Raw genomic sequence first — 20,234 nt, 5'->3', positions numbered from 1 at the left:
CCCCCCCCCCCCCCACACACACAGATAAAATAATGTTATGATGATGTACAGAGTTGACAAAATCATTTATTTAATTAAACTTAATCGATTTGACATTCATATTGACATGGACATTGGACAATAAGTATTTTAAGAGTCTTACATTGGAAACACGATATGATTCTCTCAGTCCTTCCTAGGCAGATATAGTAGCTAATTGAATTAGTGGATATTTGACAAGCTATTAATAGTATTAGGCACAAATATGACATCTGTTTTTCTTCGTTGATAATCGAAACCTATTTATTACCATATGTAGAGGGTTAATTTGCTGTACATGCGAAAAGCGAGGAGATTAGTCTCCACTCGGTTACATGAGATGTGACTAAACAGGTTGATGGAAAATACAGACGGCATCTGGGAAAAGACCAATGCTGTCGCTGAGAATCACAGCTCGAGGAAGTGCTGAAGTAAACGTATAATTACCTAATTGCCAAATGATGCGGGGAAAGTGATTAAGAACACTGAATCTGGGGACGTGTGAGTTTTTAAAGATATTTTAAGGACGTGTTGCGCTATCTCGGGCTTTGTTGATTTAAACGCTGCACGAAACTGCGATCCGCCAGTCAGAAGTGAATTGGTTAGAAACTTTCTTTTTTGTCAGGGCTTTCTAACGTATAGCTAATAAAATGTTCTCGTATTTGTGTTGAACAGAACCCGGCGAGCTGGGGTACCTCAGCCATATGCGACATCAGGTTCGATGGTTGTCTGCAGTCTCCAGGGGCCGCGAAATGTGTCTGGAACCATGTGTGTGGGTGAAAATCTCTTCGAAATTCAAAAGACAAGGTGTGTGTGTGTGTGTGTGTGTGTGATGAACTCTAATTAGAGAACTGCACGAAGTATAAGTTATACAGCACTTTCGAAAAAGCAAATTAAATCGAATATTAATATTGTCCTGTTTGTTCTAGGTGGAAAATGTTCAGATGCACTTGAACATTACCCCAAATAACAGAATATGCGTTTTGCAGCTGATGTAGAGACTCGATGACTAACAGCAACATTGTGATTTTCAGCATTCCCGACAACGATGCGAAACACGTGGCTTGTATAACGGTAAAATACCAGTTCCTCTTGGGACGTTCAGTGAATTTGTTAAAACATAAATATTCGGCTAAAATGTACTATTGACAAAACTAAGAAGCACATTATTAATATAACATTTCTCCCACTGCTGCTTAAACTTCAGACATATGTTGACCACATTATTAGGCAACCCCCCACTAATAATGTTATAATTGTTTATATTTGAAACGACTGCTAATATCAGTTCTGTTGCATATTGGGAATTTTATTTAAATTGCTAATGATGCAGCGAGTATTATGCACCATTTAGTACTAGAACAGTAAACAGATTACCTCTGACAATTTATACTAGTTTGAGTCATCCAATAAACTGTAGCAAGAAAACAAACATGAAAGAAAGAACACACACAAAATGCTGGAGGAACACAGCAGGTCAGGCAGCTTCAACGGAGGTGAATAAACTGTCGATGTTTTTGGCCAAAACCCTACATCAGTACTGGAAAGGACAGGTGAAGATGTGTGCGTGTGCGTGCGTAAATATGGGTTAAGCCAGGCGCCACACGGAGAAGGGGGAGATGAAGTAAGAAGCTGGTAAGTAGTAAGTAGAAATGGCAAAGGACTGTAGAAGGAGGAATCAGATAGGAGAGGAGAGTGGAGAAAGGGGAGAAAGGGAAGGTGGAGGTGTTAGACAAGTGGGAAGAGGTAAGAGCCCAGAATGGGGAAATGAAGAAGAGGGAAGGGGGAGAAGGAAGAAAATTAATGGAAGTTGGAGAAATCGATGTTCATGCCTTTAGATTGGAGGCTTCCTAGGTGGAATATGAGGTGTAGCTCCTCCAACCTGAGAGTTGCCTCATCATAGCAGAAGAAGTGGCCAAGGACTGGCATGTCAGAACAAGAATGGGGATAGGAGTTGAATTAGTTGGCCACCAGGAAATTTTGCTTTTCGTGAATGGAGCTGAGGTGCTCGACAAGAGAGTCCACCAGTCTATGTCAGATCTCACAAATGTAAGGAGGCTGCACCCGGTACAGTGGACGACCCCAAAAATTTCACGTGGGGTTTTGCCTCTTCCGGAAGGGCTTAACAATTAAAGGAGGTTGATTTAGGACAAAATTGTGCCACAAGTTCTTTTTGGAGATGATATCTGGTCAATGTAGAGAAGATTTTGCAGGTTGCTGTATTGTTGGCCATTTCATCAGGAGGAGAAATGTATATCTGTCCTTGTCAGTGTGATGTAAGTGTCACTATGTATTATCTAAATGCTGATAACATCATGATATTAGCAGAACAGGCTTCTACTATCACTCTTTAAAAACAAAATGCAGAAGTGACATTTAAAATGCTTTCTACTGTGCCTGAAATCAGCTGGGAAGTTTGAATAATCTTGCTTTGCATTTGCTGTAATTATATTTCAGGCTGCAAGAAGTTGAAATGGTGTAACGTTACCTCCCAGAAATGATTTCAAACCACTTGCCCTAATATACTTTCTGTGACTTCAGCACTTTTGCCTGACTTTAATGTCTCAATGCTTTTTGTCCTGTATCACCAGTTTAAAATGTGGTGACTTTCAGTTAACTGATCCACAGAAGGAAATATTATGTTGGTATAAGAATGATAAAGTAATAAATAATAATAACAGATGTAAATTAAAATCAATGGGTTATCAGGATTTCACTCTTCTTTATACATTCTTGTTCTTTAAAGTCCAAAACATTTGCACTAAGCCAAGGGTTCCCAACATGGGATCCACAGACCCCTTGCTTAATTGTGTTGTTTCTTGGCATAGAAAATGTTGGGAACCCCTGCACTAAGCCAATTGTTTCTCAGCTGAATATGACTACAGGAGTTGGAAATGAATGTTATTCAGTAATGGTCTTTATTTAAGGGACGCAGCTGAAGGCATTGTGATTGAGTTGAACTTTAGATTACAAAAGTAGTTTTAGACAATAGACAATAGGTGCAGAAGTAGACCATTCGGCCCTTCAAGCCTGCACCGCCATTCTGAGATCATGGCTGATCATCTACTATCAATACCCGGTTCCTGCCTTGTCCCCATATCCCTTGATTCCCCTATCCATAAGATACCTATCTAGCTCCTTCTTGAAAGCATCCAGAGAATTGGCCTCCACTGCCTTCTGAGGCAGTGCATTCTGCACCCCCACAACTCTCTGGGAGAAGAAGTTTTTCCTTAACTCTGTCCTAAATGACCTACCCCTTATTCTCAAACCATGCCCTCTGGTACTGGACTCTCCCAGCATCTGGAACATATTTCCTGCTTCTATCTTGTCCAATCCCTTAATAATCTTATATGTTGCAATCAGATCCCCTCTCAATCTTCTTAATTCCAGCGTGTACAAGCCCAGTCTCTCTAACCTCTCTGCGTAAGACAGTCCAGACATCCCAGGAATTAACCTCGTGAATCTACGCTGCACTTCCTCTACAGCCAGGATGTCCTTCCTTAACCCTGGAGACCAAAACTGTACACAGTACTCCAGGTGTGGTCTCACCAGGGCCCTGTACAAATGGAAAAGATTTCCTTGCTCTTGTACTCAATTCCCTTTGTAATAAAGGCCAACATTCCATTAGCCTTCTTCATTGCCTGCTGCACTTGCTCATTCACCTTTAGTGACTGATGTACAAGGACTCCTAGATCTCTTTGTATTTCTCCCTTACCTAACTCTACACTGTTCAGATAATAATCTGCCTTCCTGTTCTTACTCCCAAAGTGGATAACCTCACACTTATTCACATTAAACGTCATCTGCCAAGTATCTGCCCACTCACTCAGCCTATCCAAGTCACCCTGAATTCTCCTAACATCCTTATCACATGTCACACTGCCACCCAGCTTAGTATCATCAGCAAACTTGCTGATGTTATTCTCAATGCCTTCATCTAAATCGTTGATGTAAATCGTAAACAGCTGTAATCCCAATACCGAGCCCTGTGGCACCACACTAGTCACCACCTGCCATTCCGAGAAACACCCATTCACCGCTACCCTTTGCTTTCTATCTGCCAACCAGTTTTCTATCCATGTCAATATCTTCCCCCAATGCCATGAGCTCTGATTTTACCCACCAATCTCCTATGTGGGACCTTATCAAATGCCTTCTGAAAATCGAGGTACATTACATCCACTGGATCTCCCTTGTCTAACTTCCTGGTTACATCCTCGAAAAACTCCAGTAGTTCAGCAGTCACTGAAGATGAATGAGCAAGTGCAGCAGGCAATGAAGAAGGCTAATGGAATGTTGGCCTTTATTACAAAGGGAATTGAGTACAAGAGCAAGGAAATCTTTTCCATTTGTACAGGGCCCTGGTGAGACCACACCTGGAGTACTGTGTACAGTTTTGGACTCCAGGGTTAAGGAAGGACATCCTGGCTGTAGAGGAAGTGCAGCGTAGATTCACGCGGTTAATTCCTGGGATGTCTGGGCTGTCTTACGCAGAGAGGTTAGAGAGACTGGGCTTGTACACGCTGGAATTAAGGAGATTGAGAGGGGATCTGATTGAAACATGTAAGATTATTAAGGGATTGGACAAGATAGAGGCAGGGAATATGTTCCAGATGCTGGGAGAGTCCAGTACCAGAGGGCATGGTTTGAGAATAAGGGGTAGGTCATTTAGGACAGAGTTAAGGAAAAACCTTCTCCCAGAGAGTTGTGGGGGTCTGGAATGCACTGCCTCGGAAGGTAGTGGAGGCCAATTCTCTGGATGCTTTCAAGAAGGAGCTAGATAGGTATCTTATGGATAGGGGAATCAAGGGATATGGGGACAAGGCAGGAACCGGGTATTGATAGTAATTGATCAGCCATGATCTCAAAATGGTGGTGCAGGCTCAAAGGGCCGAATGGTCTACTTCTGCACCTATTGTCTATTGTCTATTAGTCAAGCATGATTTGCCCTTGGTAAATCCATGCTGGCTCGGCCCAATCCTATCACTGCTATCTAGATATGCCACTATTTCATCTTTAATAATGGACTCGAGCATCTTCCCCACTACTGATGTTAGGCTGACAGGACGATAGTTCTCTGTTCACTTTTTTAAAAAGTGGGATAACATTAGCCATTCTCCAATCTTCAGGAACTGATCCTGAATCTAAGGAACATTGGAAAATGATTACCAATGCATCCGCAATTTCCAGGGCCACCTCCTTTAGTACCCTAGGATTCAGACCATCTGGACCTGGGGATTTGTTAGCCTTCAGTCCCATCAGTCTACTCATCACCGTTTCCTTCCTAATGTCAATCTGTTTCATTTCCTCTGTTGCCCTATGTCCTTGGCCCATCCATACATCTGGGAGATTGCTTGTGTCTTCCTTAGTGAAGACAGATCTAAAGTACTCATTAAATTCTTCTGCCATTTCTCTGTTTCCCATAACAATTTCACCCAATTCATTCTTCAAGGGCCCAACATTGTTCTTAATTATCTTCTTCCTCTTCACATACCTAAAAAAAGCGTTTGCTATCCTCCTTTATATTCCTGGCCAGCTTGCGTTCGTACCTCATTTTTTCTCCCCGTATTGCCTTTTTAGTTAAGTTCTGTTGTTCCTTAAAAATTTCCCAATCATCTGTCCTCCCACTCACCTTCGCTCTGTCATACTTCCTTTTTTTTAATGCAATGCAATCTCTGACTTCCTTTGTCAACCACTGTGGCCCCTTTCCCCCCTTTGAATCCTTCCTTCTCCGGGGGATGAACTGATTTTGCACCTTATGCATTATTCCCAAGAATACCTGCCATTGCTGTTCCACTGTCTTTTCTGCTAGGATATCCGTCCAGTTAAATTTGGCCAGCTCCTCCCTCATAGCTCCATAGTCTCCTTTGTTCAACTGCAACACTGACACCTCCGATCTACCCTTATCCTTCTCAAATTGCAGATAAAAACTTATCATTTTATGGTCACTACCTCCTAATGGCTCCTTTACTTCAAGATCGCTTATCAAATCCTGTTCATTACATAACACTAAATCCAGAATAGCCTTGTTCCTGGTCGACTCTCGTACAAGCTGTTCCAAGAATGCATCCCGTAGGCATTCTACAAACTCCATATCCTGTGGTCCAGCACCAACCTGATTCTCCCAGTTCACCTGCATGTTGAAATCCCCCATAACTACTGCGACATTACCTTTGCCACATGCCAATGTTAACTCCCTATTCAACTTGCACCCAATATCCATGCTACTGTTTGGTTGCCTGTAGACAACACCCATTAGGGTCTTTTTGCCCTTACTGTTCCTCGGTTCTACCCACACAGGCTCTACTTCTCCTGATCCTATGTCCCCCCTTGCAAAGGACTGAATTGCATTCCTCACCAACAGGGCCACCCCACCCCCTCTGCCCACATTTCTGTCCCTACAATAGCACGTATACCCTTGTACATTCATTTCCCAGGTCTGATCTCCCTGCAGCCATGTCTCCGTTATCCCAACAGCATCATAGTTACCCATTTGCACCTGAGCTTCAAGCTCATACGCCTTATTTCTGACGTGCATTCAGATATAGAATTTTTAGCCCATTTCTCCTCTCTCTGTTTAAATCGCTGCCTATTGTGCTTAACCCAGCTCCCCGAACTCCCATCGGGCTATACGCCCCTTGAATTTTGTTGTCATTCCTAAATTTACTTATTCTTTCTGCACATTTAACTCCATGTTCCGTCAGACCATCCCTCTGTACATGTGTCCTCCTTATCACTTGTTCCGCCCCACCTTCCTCTACTACACACTTAATATTCCGGAACCGTGTAGTCCCCACCTGTCCTTTATTCTTCATCTTGCTATCCTCTCTCGCATTCTGGATCCCTGCCCCCTGCAAATTTAGTTTAAACCCCCCCCCCCCGAGAAGCACTAGCAAACTTTCCTGCAAGAATGTTAGTACCGCTCCAGTTCAGGTGTAAACCGTCCCGTCGGAACAGATCCCACCTTCCCTGGAACAAAGCCCAATTATCTAAAAACCTGAAGCCCTCCCTCCTGCACCATCCTCTCAGCCACGTATTAATCTGCCTAATCCTTCTGTTCCTTGCCTCACTCACACGTGGCACAGGTAGCAATCCTGAGATTGTTACCCTGGAGGTCCTGCCCTTCAGCTTTGCACCTAACTCCCTGAAGTCACTATGCAGGAACCCCTCACTCATCCTACCCACGTTGTTGGTCCCTACATGGACCACAAAATCTGGGTTCTTGCCCTCCCTCTCGAGAGTAACCTGCACCTGATCTGAGATGGAACCTTTCTGAGGAAAGGTTAAGGAGAATGGGCTGAGACTCATTCAAATCCAGAGGGATGAGAGATGATCTCAAAGAAACATACAAAATCCTTATGTGGCTTGACGAGGTAAATGTAGGGATGATTTTTCCCCTGACTGGGGTGTCTAGAGTCAGAAGTCGTAGCCTTAATGTAAGGAATCTGTTATTCAGGACTGAGATGAAAAAAAAATTCTTCAGTGAGTGCAATGAATCTTTGGAATTTTCTACCCTAAGAGGATCATTCCTCTAAGGTATTTAAGTTCAAAGTACATTTATTATCAAATATATATACGTTACACAAGATTTGTCTCCTTACAGGCAGCCATAAAACAAAGAAAAGTACCCATATAAAAAAGACTATCAAAGACCCAATGTGCAGAGAGAAAAAAAAACAAATCATGCAAACAATAAAAGTAATCAAATAGCATTCAGAACAAAAGTGAGTCCTCAGTCATGAAGCAGGTCATAGTCTCTGCCTCAGTTGACTGCGGAGCCAAGTAAACATTGTGGAGCCCTCTCAGACACAGACCATCCTCAGTTCAGTGTGGAGCCGAGTAAACGTTGTGGAGCCCTCTCAGACACAGACCATCCTCAGTTCAGTGTGGAGCCGAGTAAACGTTGTGGAGCCCTCTCAGACACAGACCATCCTCAGTTCAGTGTGGAGCCGAGTAAACGTTGTGGAGCCCTCTCAGACACAGACCATCCTCAGTTCAGTGTGGAGCCGAGTAAACGTTGTGGAGCCCTCTCAGACACAGACCATCCTCAGTTCAGTGTGGAGCCGAGTAAACGTTGTGGAGCCCTCTCAGACACAGACCATCCTCAGTTCAGTGTGGAGCCGAGTAAACGTTGTGGAGCCCTCTCAGACACAGACCATCCTCAGTTCAGTGTGGAGCCGAGTAAACGTTGTGGAGAAGCAAGCAGAACTGACTGGGAGAAACATGTTTTACACTAATGGGAAGCCAGCTGTTATGGGGAACAGGTAGGAAAGTCAGCTGACAAGATTGGATCAGCTTCAAATATATTGACCTCCAAATATGTATGAGGGGCCTAACCACCTATTCTTATTCCTATTTCTAATGTTCCAATTATTTTACCAGAATGTTTCTGCAAGTAAAGAATAGCTATCTTTGATGTTTAAACCAGATTCCCAGAGTTGAGTGTCAATATGACTGAAAACTCTTGACACCAATGATAGAATTGGGGAAAGGGGCTTTTATATTTTGTGCATTGATCTTTCAGTTCCGAACACCACTGATGGAAAACAAGACAAACAGATGTAACAGATGCAAGTGGACTTCAAGTTACTTCTATCACCCATCATCAATGACCACCTATTTATCTGTAATACAGTATTATCTTCTTTGAACAAAACAGGGAACTCAAAATCCTTAACAGCCTTAAGTGGGAACAGAATCAAATCATGTTGCAGATGTGTAAATAAGTGGAAGGTGGTGATGATTGGTGGTAGGTGTAGTGTCAATCCAATCTACAATGAAATAGAGCGGCACAGTTCAGGTCTAGCTGTTTTTGTTTTAAGATTTTTAATTTTCGCAACTGTGTACAGAGATTGTAGTGGAGTAAGGTAGTTTCATTTTCTTCAAAAGCTTCAGAAAACTATAACTTGTATGTTTTTAGAATCCATGCAATTTAGTAGCTGATCCTTATTAATCTGTTTTGGTGACTAAATAGTTAAAAGAATGGCTTGACAAGATGGCACCAGCAGCGGTATCCTGCAGACAGTTCACTAAACTACTTTTAAATATGCTTCTTTTCCTGAACTGCGAGCAACTACAGCCCATAATTTCCATTTTGTTTATGTACTTTTGGGTCAGCTAAGTGATCTGGTGCTTCTGCCATCTCCTGGGGGAATTGGGTGACGTTGAGTGCAGAGTGTGTGGCTATCGTTTCCTAATGGCAGAATGCAAACCCATGGTCGGCTCCGTTAATCCTTGCCAATTAATGCATCGAACGAGATTGAAATTGATGAGGACGAGAGCGGAAGAGGAGTGAGTGTTCAGCAGTGTCTGCCTGTGTTTGACCGATTTCCCTCTGTCTCTGTTGCCAGAGGAAGCTGCTGGCTCAGTTGCCTTGGTGTAGTATGTGCTGTAGGATTCTTCTTCTGGGGGACTCTGCAGTTTGATGTTTAATGCCCTCAGCACTGAATGCACTCCACAGTTGTGGACACATTTTTGGAGGACTTTGCTGTTCGTGTTCCATGTTTTTCTGGTTACCTTTTTCTTTGCTATTTACGCAATTTGATCGAGGTGCTTTGGCGCAGAATTGGCTGAGGTCTGCAGTGATCGACACAGCATTAAACTGATCTGAATCAGTAGCTGTGGCTCCTGGACTGTTTCGAGGACTCTGCAGTTTGATGTTTAATATTCTTTGTGTTATTTGCTCACTTTTTGCTGTTGCACAATTTGTTTTTGTTTTTTTTTGCACATTGGGAGTTTGATGTTTTCTTTAAATAGGTTCCGTGATGTTTATTGCTTTTGTGGTTGCCTGCAAGAGGATGAATCTCAGGATTTAATACATTATACATACTTTAATAGTAAATGTATACAATATACGTACTTTAATAGTAAATGTTGTAGACAATATACATACTTTAATAGTAAGTGTACTCTGAAACTTTGAAATTATTTATGCACAGATTAAACACTCTAATTATACACTTTATCGGGTACAGGAGGTGTGTTCATGATCTGCTATTGTGGCCCATTCACTTCAAAATTCAATGAGTTTTGCATTCAGAGATGCTCTTCTGCACAACACTGTTGTAAATTGTGGCTATTTGAGTTACTATTGCCTTCCTGCCAGCTTGAACCAGTCTGGCCATTCTCCTCTGATCTCTCTCCTTCACAAGGCATTTTTGTCCATAGAGCCTCAGCTCACTGAATTTTTTTTGTTGTTTGTTTTTGGCACTTTTCTCTGTAAACTCCAAAAATATTGTTCATGAAAGTCCCAGGAAATCAGCAGTTTCTGAAATACTCAAACCATCGGATCTGGCACCAACAATCATTCCATGGTCAAAGTCACTTAGATCGCATTTCTTCCCCATTCTGATATTTAGTCTGAACAACAACTGAACCTAATTTTATGCATTCAGTTTCTGCCATATGATTGGCTGAATAGATATTTGCATTATCGAGGAGATGTACTGGTGTACCTAATAAAGTGGCCACTGAGTGTATAATAACCAGGCAGGGCTAATGTAAAGTTAATCACAAAAATCCAAATTTCTATTTGAGACATAAGGCTGCTCTTTCTGCTCGGCTCTCTCTTTAAGTGCAACATAAAAGCTCTTGTATTTGCATGTTACATACAAACTAACTCAGTAAACAGAGTCAGAGCCTGTCCTTTGTACTTTTCAGTATAGGTAAACTTTTCATGGATGCTTAAACATTTTAGTTATTGATGGAGATTTAAAGATGAGTTTTATTCACAGTAACACACACAAGATGCCAGAGGAACTCAGCAGGTCAGGCAGCATCTATGGAAATGAATAGATAGTTAATTTTTCGGGCTGAGACCTTTCTTCAGTTTTATTCACATTTTTTTTTGGTCTTTAACTAAGATATTTTTTGTCTTCCTAAGTTTTATTCTCCTTACCTAATTTGATATTAAATTCTACTTTATATTTCTTGGCTTAGATGCTGAACTGGTCACTCCCCACTCTGATTGTTAAGGAGACTTCCAGTTGATTGCAGAATCCACAATCCTAGAAGCCATGTAGAGGGTGCCAGCTGTTTAACTTGTAATCAGAGAAGTTTCATATCAATAAATTTGAGACCGTACCACATGTTCTATCGATAACACATGGTCCAATTTCAACCCTGAGAAAATGGGAATAAAAATCAAGAATTCACCTTTTTTTTTGTTCTGTGTGCCTCCTCGTGTCAAAAGAATAGCAAATAGCAGATCTTGAACATGTCCAACACTGAGCAATATCATGAGGTGGAAAAGAAAGTTTAAAAAAATGTAGGTGTTGGACCCAAAATACTGGAAACATTCAGCAGGTTGGGTAGCATTTGTGGAGAGCATGACATAATTAATGATTCAGATCAAAGACTGGGAAAGAAAGAAATCCAATTAGCACTAAACTGCAGTGATGGTGGTAAGCAAATGTCTCTGATGGAACAGTGCCAGGACTGGTATGGTGATAAGCTGTTGACAAAGCCTTCTGATTGAAAGAATATTGAGTGCATTACAGTTTCTCCAATTTCAAAAAGGATATATACTGTAGGTAAGGCAATATTACAGTGATCATAGAAGACTTCAGTATGCAGGAAATTGGGAAAATCAGGTAGGCACTAGATCCCAGGAGAAGGAATTTATAGAATTAAAGATCGCTTTTTGTGCAGCTTGTTGTTGACCTTACTAGGGAAAAGCCAGTTATGACTTTGGTGGCATGCAATGAACCAGATTTGATTAGGGAACTTAAGATAAAAGAACCCTTTGATCAAAATATAATAGAATTCACCTTGCAATATGAGAGTGAGAAGCTAAAACCAGATGCATCGGTATTACAATTGAGGAAAGCTAACCAATGCTTTACAGTGCTAGCGACAGCGGTTCAATTCCCACTGCTGTCTCTAAGGAGATTATATATTCTCCCTGTGACCGTGTGGGTTTCCTCGCACATTCCAAAGATGTATGGGTTTGGTTAGTATGTTGTGGGCATGCTGCATTGGCACTAGAAACATAGGGACACATGCAGGATGCCCAGAGCACGACCTGGGACTGTGCCGGTCATTGCTACAGACAACATGTTTCACTATACTGTATATTCCGATGTTTTGATGCATCTGTGACAAATAAAACCAGTCTAATCTAAAACCTAAGAGAGGAGCTGGTTAATGTTGCTAGGAAAGCGGGGATGATGGCAGGAGATTCTGGGAGAAATTTGGGTGTTGCAAGGTCCCTTCATCCTGAAGGAGAAGCAGCATCCTAGACAGAATAAAAGCAAAGGAGAGGGCATAGAATATAGCAAAAGTTAGAGGATTGTGAAGCTTTAAAAAGAAACAACAACAAAAGGCAACTAAAAAGCAAAGAGGGACAAAGGATAAAGTATGAAGGTAAGCTAGCCAATAATATGATATGTAAAGAGTAAAAAGAGAGGCAAGAATGGACATCAGACTGCAGGAGAAGATGCTGGAAAAGTAACGATGGAAAACATGAAAATGGTGGATGTAGTCAATATGTATCTTGCTTTAGTCTACAAAGTGGAAGACAGCATCCGTATGCCAGAAATTCCAGAGTGTTGGGGCAGTAGTGAGTGCAGTTGCTATCAATAAGGAGAAGGTGCTTGGGAAGCTGAAAGTTCTTGAGGTAGCGAAGTCACCTGGACCAGATGGACTACACCCCAGGGTTCTCAAATACGTTGCTAAAGAGATTATGGAGGCATTAGTAGTGGCATTTCCAGAATCATTCTATTCTGGAATGGTTCAAAGGGCAGGAAAATTGCAAATGTTACTCCACTCTTTAAGAAGGAATGATGCAAAAGACAGGAATTTATAGACCAATTACCCTGACCTCAGTGGTTGATAAGATGTTGGAGTCTATTATCAAGGATTAGGTTTTGAAGACACACAATAAAACAGGTCAAAGTTATTCTGTTTTCCTTAATGAAAAATCTTCCCTGACAAATCTGTTGGAACTCTCTGAGGAAATAGGAGGTAGGATAGACAATGAAGAGTCAGTTGATGTTGCTGACTTGGATTTTTCAAAAGGCCTTTGACAAGGTGCCGCATATGAAGCTGCTAAAGAAGATAGGAGCACATGGTATTACAGAAAAGGTACTAGCATGGAAAGATGTTTGGCTGACTAGCAGAGGCAATGATTGGGAATGATATGGGCCTTCACTGGTTGGCTGCCAGTGACTAGTGGTGTTCTGCAGGGGTTGGTGTCGGGTCTGCTACTGTTTATGTTACCTGTTAACGATCTAGATGATGAATTTGATTGTTTTGTGGCCTAATTTGCAAATAATACAAAGATAGGTGGAGGAGGAGTAGTGCTGAGGAAGCAGAGGATCTGCAGAAGGGACAGCTTGGGAGAATTAGCAAAGAAGTGGCAGATGGAATGTGCAGGGAACTATATGTTCATGCACTGTCGTGGAACAAATAACGATGTAGGTATTTTTCTAAATGTGAGTGAATTCATACGCAAAGCAGCGAGCTGTTTACTGTTCACCTTTGCTGTGTGCTTCACATGCATTTTGCATTATATTTTATTACCCTATTTGTGGTAATAACCTGTTTTATGTGCTGTGTGTGATATATGTATTGAGAGTGTACTGTGTTTCATTTGGTTGTATATATGTACAGTCAGATGACCATAAACTTCAGCTTGAACTTGGGAGTCCTGGTGCAGGATGGTTAAGTTGCCAGTCGAGTCAGTAGTAAGGAAGGCAAGTACAATGTTAGCTTTTATTTCAATACAACTAGAATATAGAAACAATGGTGTAATACTGAGGCTTTGTAAGGCATTTATCAGACCATATTTAGGGTATGGTGAGCTGTTTTGGGCCTCATGTCTAAGCATGTGATAGTATTGGAGAGGATGCGGAGGATTACAAGAATAAACCTGGAATGAAAGGGTTAACATATAATGAGTATTTGATGCTTCTGGTTCGTTACTAAGCATAGTTTTAAAGGATGAGCGGTGATCTGCAGTGAATATTGAAAGTACTGGACGGAATGTTTCCAGTAGTGGGAGAGACTAGGGCTAGATGGCACAGTCTTGGAAAACAAGGTCATCTCTTTAGAACAGGGGCAATGAGGAATTTCTTTAGTCAGAAGGTGGTGAATCTATGGAATTCATTTCCACAGATAGCTGTGGAGGTCAAGTCATAGAGTATATTTAAAGCAAATGTTGATAAATTCTTGATTAGCAAGTGTGTCAAAGATTACAGTGCAGAAGGGTTGAGAGGGCAAAAATAAATCAACCATGATCGAATGGAGGAGCAGACTCAATGGGCTGAATGGCCTAATTCTTCTATGACTTAAGGTCATTCATTTCCAAGGATTTCAAATCCTTATTTCCCACATATCTTCTTCTCTAACTATAATAAGTAGTTTTCTTTGAGTTAAGATTATTGGTATTTAAACATTATTTCCTTGCTTTAGGTCTCCTGTATTTTGTTTTAATTTAGCATTACCTTCTGTAGGCTCTAATCATCTAGATGTACTTTTACAAAAGTCAAAATCTAGTTTCTCCTAATGACTCCAGTAATGTAGACAGCATCCCTCTAACCTCAGACTTCCTGGGAAGTAACATTCTAATTGCTACCTCGATCGGTTGATCACGAGTTCAGTCTCACCTCAGCAACAAGGGGATCTATATTAATCTGCATCATTAGAAGTGACAACCAGATTGCTGTAAAATGTAAAGCTATTGTCTGATGAATGTGTATCTACAAACCTTCATCAATTAGGTTGACCCTTTTATTTTCTCCTGAAACATTTGGTTCTTGCAATGGTTTTTTAAGCTACTTAATCCTACTATTTTCTGTTTAAAAAAAAAAGACAAAAGGTGTAATTTTTTCCTGACACAATGAACATCTCAGCATTGTATTTACTGGTCTTATACACACTTTAATTATTTTTTATCTCTCCCACACTCATGTGCAGTCTCTTCACTGTTAACATCAATGCTTCCATGAGCACAAGAGAATATGAAATGTAACTCAACGTGGGTCTTGGTCTGCAACATCAACTCTTTTTTTCATTTCCACAGATGCTGCCTGACCTGCTGAGTTCCTTCAGCATTTTGTGTGCTGCTCAACGCGGTATTTCTCATTGATGTTGGTTCACGTGCAGTAAAACTCCAATAATCTGTTATCTGACAATTAGGAGTTGCCAGTATTTTGGTATGCGGCTCACCAGGTACTGTTTCCTGCACTGTGTGTCTATTCATGAGCTTCCGTTCCACTCCCTTCCCACCTCCCCAGGTTTCAGTTTACACACTCTCTTTCCACTCACTGGAGCTCTGGTTTCTACACTTTCTTCCAATGTTCCTGGTTCACTGAAATGTTTATTACAGTATACTGTGTAACATCTAAAAAAAGTTACTTTAAGCAGTGTAACTGAAATCACACCCAGAATTCCAAAGAATCTGCTATTTCAGCACAACCAAAATCTTAAGCATTTTAAAAAAGTATCATTAATGTAATGCACAATATACTGTAAAATAAAATGTATAATCATGTTGATGCACCATCAATAACTCTCGGAGACAGGAGGCAAAAGATAGGCTTTTATTAGCTGCAAACGTGACCATGACATCTTGGAGACTGAGGGAGGAGCAGTGCCTCCAATCGTCTTTATACTGGGGTCTGTGGGAGGAGCCACAGGAGCAGTCAGCAGAGGGGCGTGTCCAGACAGGTATACACATAGTTTACCACACGTCTTCAAATTTTTGTGGGAATTTACTCCTTAGTTAGAAGATGGTGGTTTGCAGATGAGAAGGTTGCACTTTACTTGTGTCCACGTTATGCAATGTTTATTTACCGTATGTACAGAGTAACTTCACATCTGCTCTCCTCTATTCTCAGCATTTCAACTTCTGTTGCACCATAGCAAGTTTTCTAAGTTCCATAAGTTATCTAATGAATAGTATTTATTAGCAAAAACAGACAAATGCACTATAGTGTTGTAATAAGCTCTGAGTGTATTTCATGACTGAAATTCATGTATCAATGCTGTGAAGTTTACAGCTTTAGGAGTGCATGCATTCTTGTTTAGTATATTAAAAATAAATGTTTGTTTTGAAGCTATTTCCAACAAATTTTATTTCATAATGCATGTAATATAAACTTCTCAAATTTTGCATCAAGAGTAGACAATATGGCAAGTTGTATTTGTAGATTTATTCACTCTGTAAAAAACAAAGTACTGATTTATGTCTTCAGTTATAATGTTAGCTGCTTGATTTTTATTTTCTCTGTTTTCCTCCTCCTGTTTAGGTTTCATCATGATTCAAACTTTTCCCCCTGCCTGGAAGGTAAGAGCTTACCCGGGCTGTATTTATTGGTGTTTTTCTGCTATTATATCAGATAATAGGATAAAGGATAACTCTGGCTCCTGGTGATTTCTCCTACACCATAGGAATGAGTCTACCCTCCTCTTGTATTTTCTTCAGTGGGTAAGGTAAGGAAAAATATAAATAAGTTAGGGTGGAGATTGGACAGCAAGGTGTATTGATTCTAATTCTATTCTGAATATTTGTCATGTTTTTCTTCCAGATAAAAATGGCAAACAAATGCAGTAATTCTAAATTGAGACAAAAAAAGATATTGCAGGGGAAATTAGGGATGGACAATAAATGCTGGCCTTCTCGACAATAATGCCCACTCCTGAAAATAAATGATAAAATAAATATTGATTGTGGGCAGTTTGCTATGCCAGTAGTGGTCAGGTTTTTAAACAGTACACTTTATTCTTCACCACTGAAGCTCTATTGAAAGGCAATCGGCTGGGAACAAAAGCTGCAGTATTGATTTTTGATGTAACATCGTCCATTTTGATTTTTCCACATTATATTACATCTGTAATGTCCTCATCCATTCAATTAGCTTGTCAATATCCTTGAAATCACTAGTTTTGAACTGTTATCAAACTTGGATATATTGCACCTAATCTATGCCATTGGAACTGGAAGCTCAGCATCAGTCCCCGCAGAACCCCACTAGTCAGAGCCTCGCAACACAATATTAGCTTGTTTATTCCTACTCTCTGTCCCACAACCAATACTCAAATCCATACCAATACATTGCTCCCAATATCCTGGACTCTGGATTTGCTTGATATTTGGTGCCTTATCGAAGACCTTCTGGAAGTTCAAATACAACAGATCAACAGTCCTATTCTGCTGGTTCCATCCTCAATAGATTTGTCAATCTTCATTTCCCTTTCATAAGTCCATTCTGACTCTGTTCAAACCTGTTAATTATTTTATACATTGCCTGGTACAACTTCTTTAATAATACTTTCTATCAGTTTCCCTGTTGCTGATGTCAGACCAGTTGGTTTGTCATTCTCTTTTTTTCCCTTCCCCCTCATTTATAGAAGAGAAGCACAAAGGCATTTTTTAACTAAAGGCTTGACTTAATGTATTTCATTGTCGAACTGTGATGTCAGTGTCTGTTATTAATTTAGTTTAATTAAACTTTGAAGCAGTGCTTTAACAATTTTAAGACTATTTAATTAATATTTCCTGATTGGTTAATAGTACTGAACAGTGAAATAACTAGTCTTTAAAATCCTTTGTAGCTTTGCTGACTGTTGAATTTTTTTAACTGTTTCAATGAGGATAGCTTTCTCTGAACACCCATCCCACTTCACTGATGGACCTAACATTAAATCCCCACCCTCCTCCTGACACCCGGCTACCCGCCTGTGACCTCACTGCATTGTGCAGTTCATGGCCTGTTGGTACATCTGTACGAGGTAAGGCTGTACTCAGTTTTTATATCAGCAGTGGGTGTGTTTGGTTAGTGGTGGAAGCACATAACGGTGCATTATTTTTCCAGAGGTCCAATACTATTTTTGATGTACAACCTCTTGGCTTCGTACCTGGCTGCAGTTAAATTGAACTGCTTTGGACACTTCTAACTTCAATATTGATCTCAACTTTGAAATCATTTTAACGTTAGAAAATGTGACAGAATAAGGAAGGCTTTTTGGCAGTGATGTGAGGCAGGAATTGTGCCAGGTTTGCATGAATGAATTCTCTGATCAGAAAGCTCTGACAGCAGAAAATATTAGTTATATTACCACTTTTATATAAATGTGAAATAAGTGTCAAGATGAGAGAAGTGGCAAAAAAAGTTGGAAGTTATGAGATCATCTGCCACTCAAAGACATTGAAGTCAAGTGTGTGATCTTTCATCATATATGCCATTTATTAATCTGTTTTCCATAATTCAATATTAAAAGAGAACTAATTAATAGTAATTCCTGTGCCCTAGTAAAATTCAAGGTTAACCAGCCACCAAAAGAGTACTGCAAACACAGTTAGCAGGAATAAGCACTAAATGATTACATTGCAAGAGAAAATCTGTAGATGCTTAAGTCCAGGAAGCACGCACAAAATGCTGGAGGAACTCAGCAGGCCAAGCAGCATCTGTGGAAAAGAGTAAACAGTTGATATTTCAGGCTGAGACTCTTATTCAGGAGTATTTAATTCAGCATTGCTTGAACATAAGCCATAAACTGAGTAAGCATTGGAACTATGAGTGAAATGCATAGTTTTGGGTGACCAGAGGTTTATGGAGAATAGGAGTTAGCTAGAAATGTGTTTGAACCTTCACGCCAAGGGGTGACAAGAGCATAAACGAGTGTTTCTTTAGCAGATGGATTGAGGCAAGGCTGATTCAGGTGATAATAAATGATCGTTGTTATAATGCTTCGAATGTTTAAATCGCATCCAGAATCAAGTATGGCTTTAAAATTGTGAACAATCTGGTTCAGCCACAAATAGTTGCCAGAGGGAAGTGTGTAGTTCTGGTTGCAGAAATACAGGAAGGATATGATTGTACTGGGTAGGTGCAAAGGAGATTCAAGATATTTTCAGCATGCATTTTGACATGACTGGAATATAAAATCAAGGATTCAATGATGACCCTTTACAAGCCATTGGTCAGACTGCCCTTGGAGTATTGTAAGCAGCTTTGGGCCCTTATCTAAGGAAGGATCCATTGGCATTGGAGGGGGGGGGGGTCCAGACAAAGATCACAAGATTGATGCAGGGAATGAAAGAGTTAATTAGTGAAGATAACTTGATGGCTCTGGGCCTGTACTTGCTGGAGTTTAGAAGAATGAGGTGGGGGGGGGGAGGATAATCTCAGTGAAAACTACAGAATATTTTAAGGCCTAGATGGAGAGGATACTTCCTATAGTGGAAGAATCTAGGACCAGACGGCATAGCCTCAGAATAGAAGAATGTTCCTTTAGAACAGAGGAGGGATTTCTTTAGCCTGAGGATGGTGAATCCATGGAATTCATTGTCACCGATGGTTGTACAGGCCAAATCATTGTGCATATTTAAAGCTGAGATTGATAGGTGCTTGATTAATATAGGTATCAAAAGTTCTGGGAAAAGGTAGGAGAATGGGGTTGAGAAGGTTAATATATCAGCCAAGAAGGAATAGCAAGGCAGATTCAATGGGCTGAATGGCCTAGTTCTGCTCCTATAGTCTTATATTGAATTGCTTGTTTTGTGAGGAGAGACCAGATAGGCTGGGCTTGCTTTCTTTGGAGCTGAGAAGATTAAGCTAAGAGCCAGAATGATATATACAAATTATAAAAGAGATAGATCAAATAGACAGTGAGGAACATTGTCCTTTTACAGAGGTGCCTATGATCAGAGGATTAAGGTAAGGGAGTGGATTTAAAAAGGATTTGAATTTAAGAACTGTTGTAACCAATAACTCATTGCCTGAGGGGATGGAGGAGGTAAATTTTTCAGGATATTTAAGAAATATTCAGATGAACATTTGAAACGTCAATGGCATAGAAGGCTAAGGATTGATTGCTGGGAAATGGGATTAGTGTTCCATGAGATGCATGACAGGAGGACAGGAGCAATGGCAAGGCAACAGAGTTAGAAGCAGCCATGAAAGACAATGGCTTTTTCTTCACTATGTTTAATTGGAGTAACTTCCTGGAGTGATGGAACAGTGTGACAGCGCAGGAGAAGAGGCAGATCCAGATGTCATTCATGCACATTGGCACTATGATGTTGCTGATGAATAGGAGCAGAGAAGGGGCAGGACAGACAATTCTGTGACCAGGACTGCACAGGTAAAAATAAAGCCAAGAGAGTGTGATCCCATCCAGTAAGAGGTGTGATTACCATATAGCACAGACGGAGAATGCTAAGCAAGGAGAAATTACATTTATCACATTGTGTCAATTTATTTTACAATACT

The 20,234-nt window shown here is 40.6% G+C and overlaps 1 long non-coding RNA gene across 4 annotated transcripts; it reads left to right on the top strand.

Annotated features, from left to right (window-relative positions):
- Positions 1–340: 340 nt before the first annotated feature.
- LOC140714559 (uncharacterized) lies at positions 341–16,400 on the top strand. 4 transcript variants are annotated; one of them, XR_012095909.1, is made up of 5 exons: positions 341–519; positions 694–827; positions 948–1,092; positions 15,041–15,189; positions 16,269–16,400. It is a non-coding gene; the product is annotated as an uncharacterized lncRNA (long non-coding RNA). The 4 variants fall into 4 exon arrangements; XR_012095908.1 differs by lacking the exons at positions 15,041–15,189; positions 16,269–16,400 and adding an exon at positions 10,957–11,168; XR_012095910.1 differs by lacking the exons at positions 15,041–15,189; positions 16,269–16,400 and adding an exon at positions 8,543–9,018.
- Positions 16,401–20,234: the final 3,834 nt, after the last annotated feature.

Source organism: Hemitrygon akajei, chromosome 22 (genome assembly GCF_048418815.1).
Source record: "Hemitrygon akajei chromosome 22, sHemAka1.3, whole genome shotgun sequence".
Classification (NCBI taxonomy): Eukaryota; Metazoa; Chordata; class Chondrichthyes; order Myliobatiformes; family Dasyatidae; genus Hemitrygon; species Hemitrygon akajei.
The sequence above is the reverse complement of the archived record's forward strand: the minus strand, read 5'-3'. Positions and strand labels throughout refer to the sequence as shown.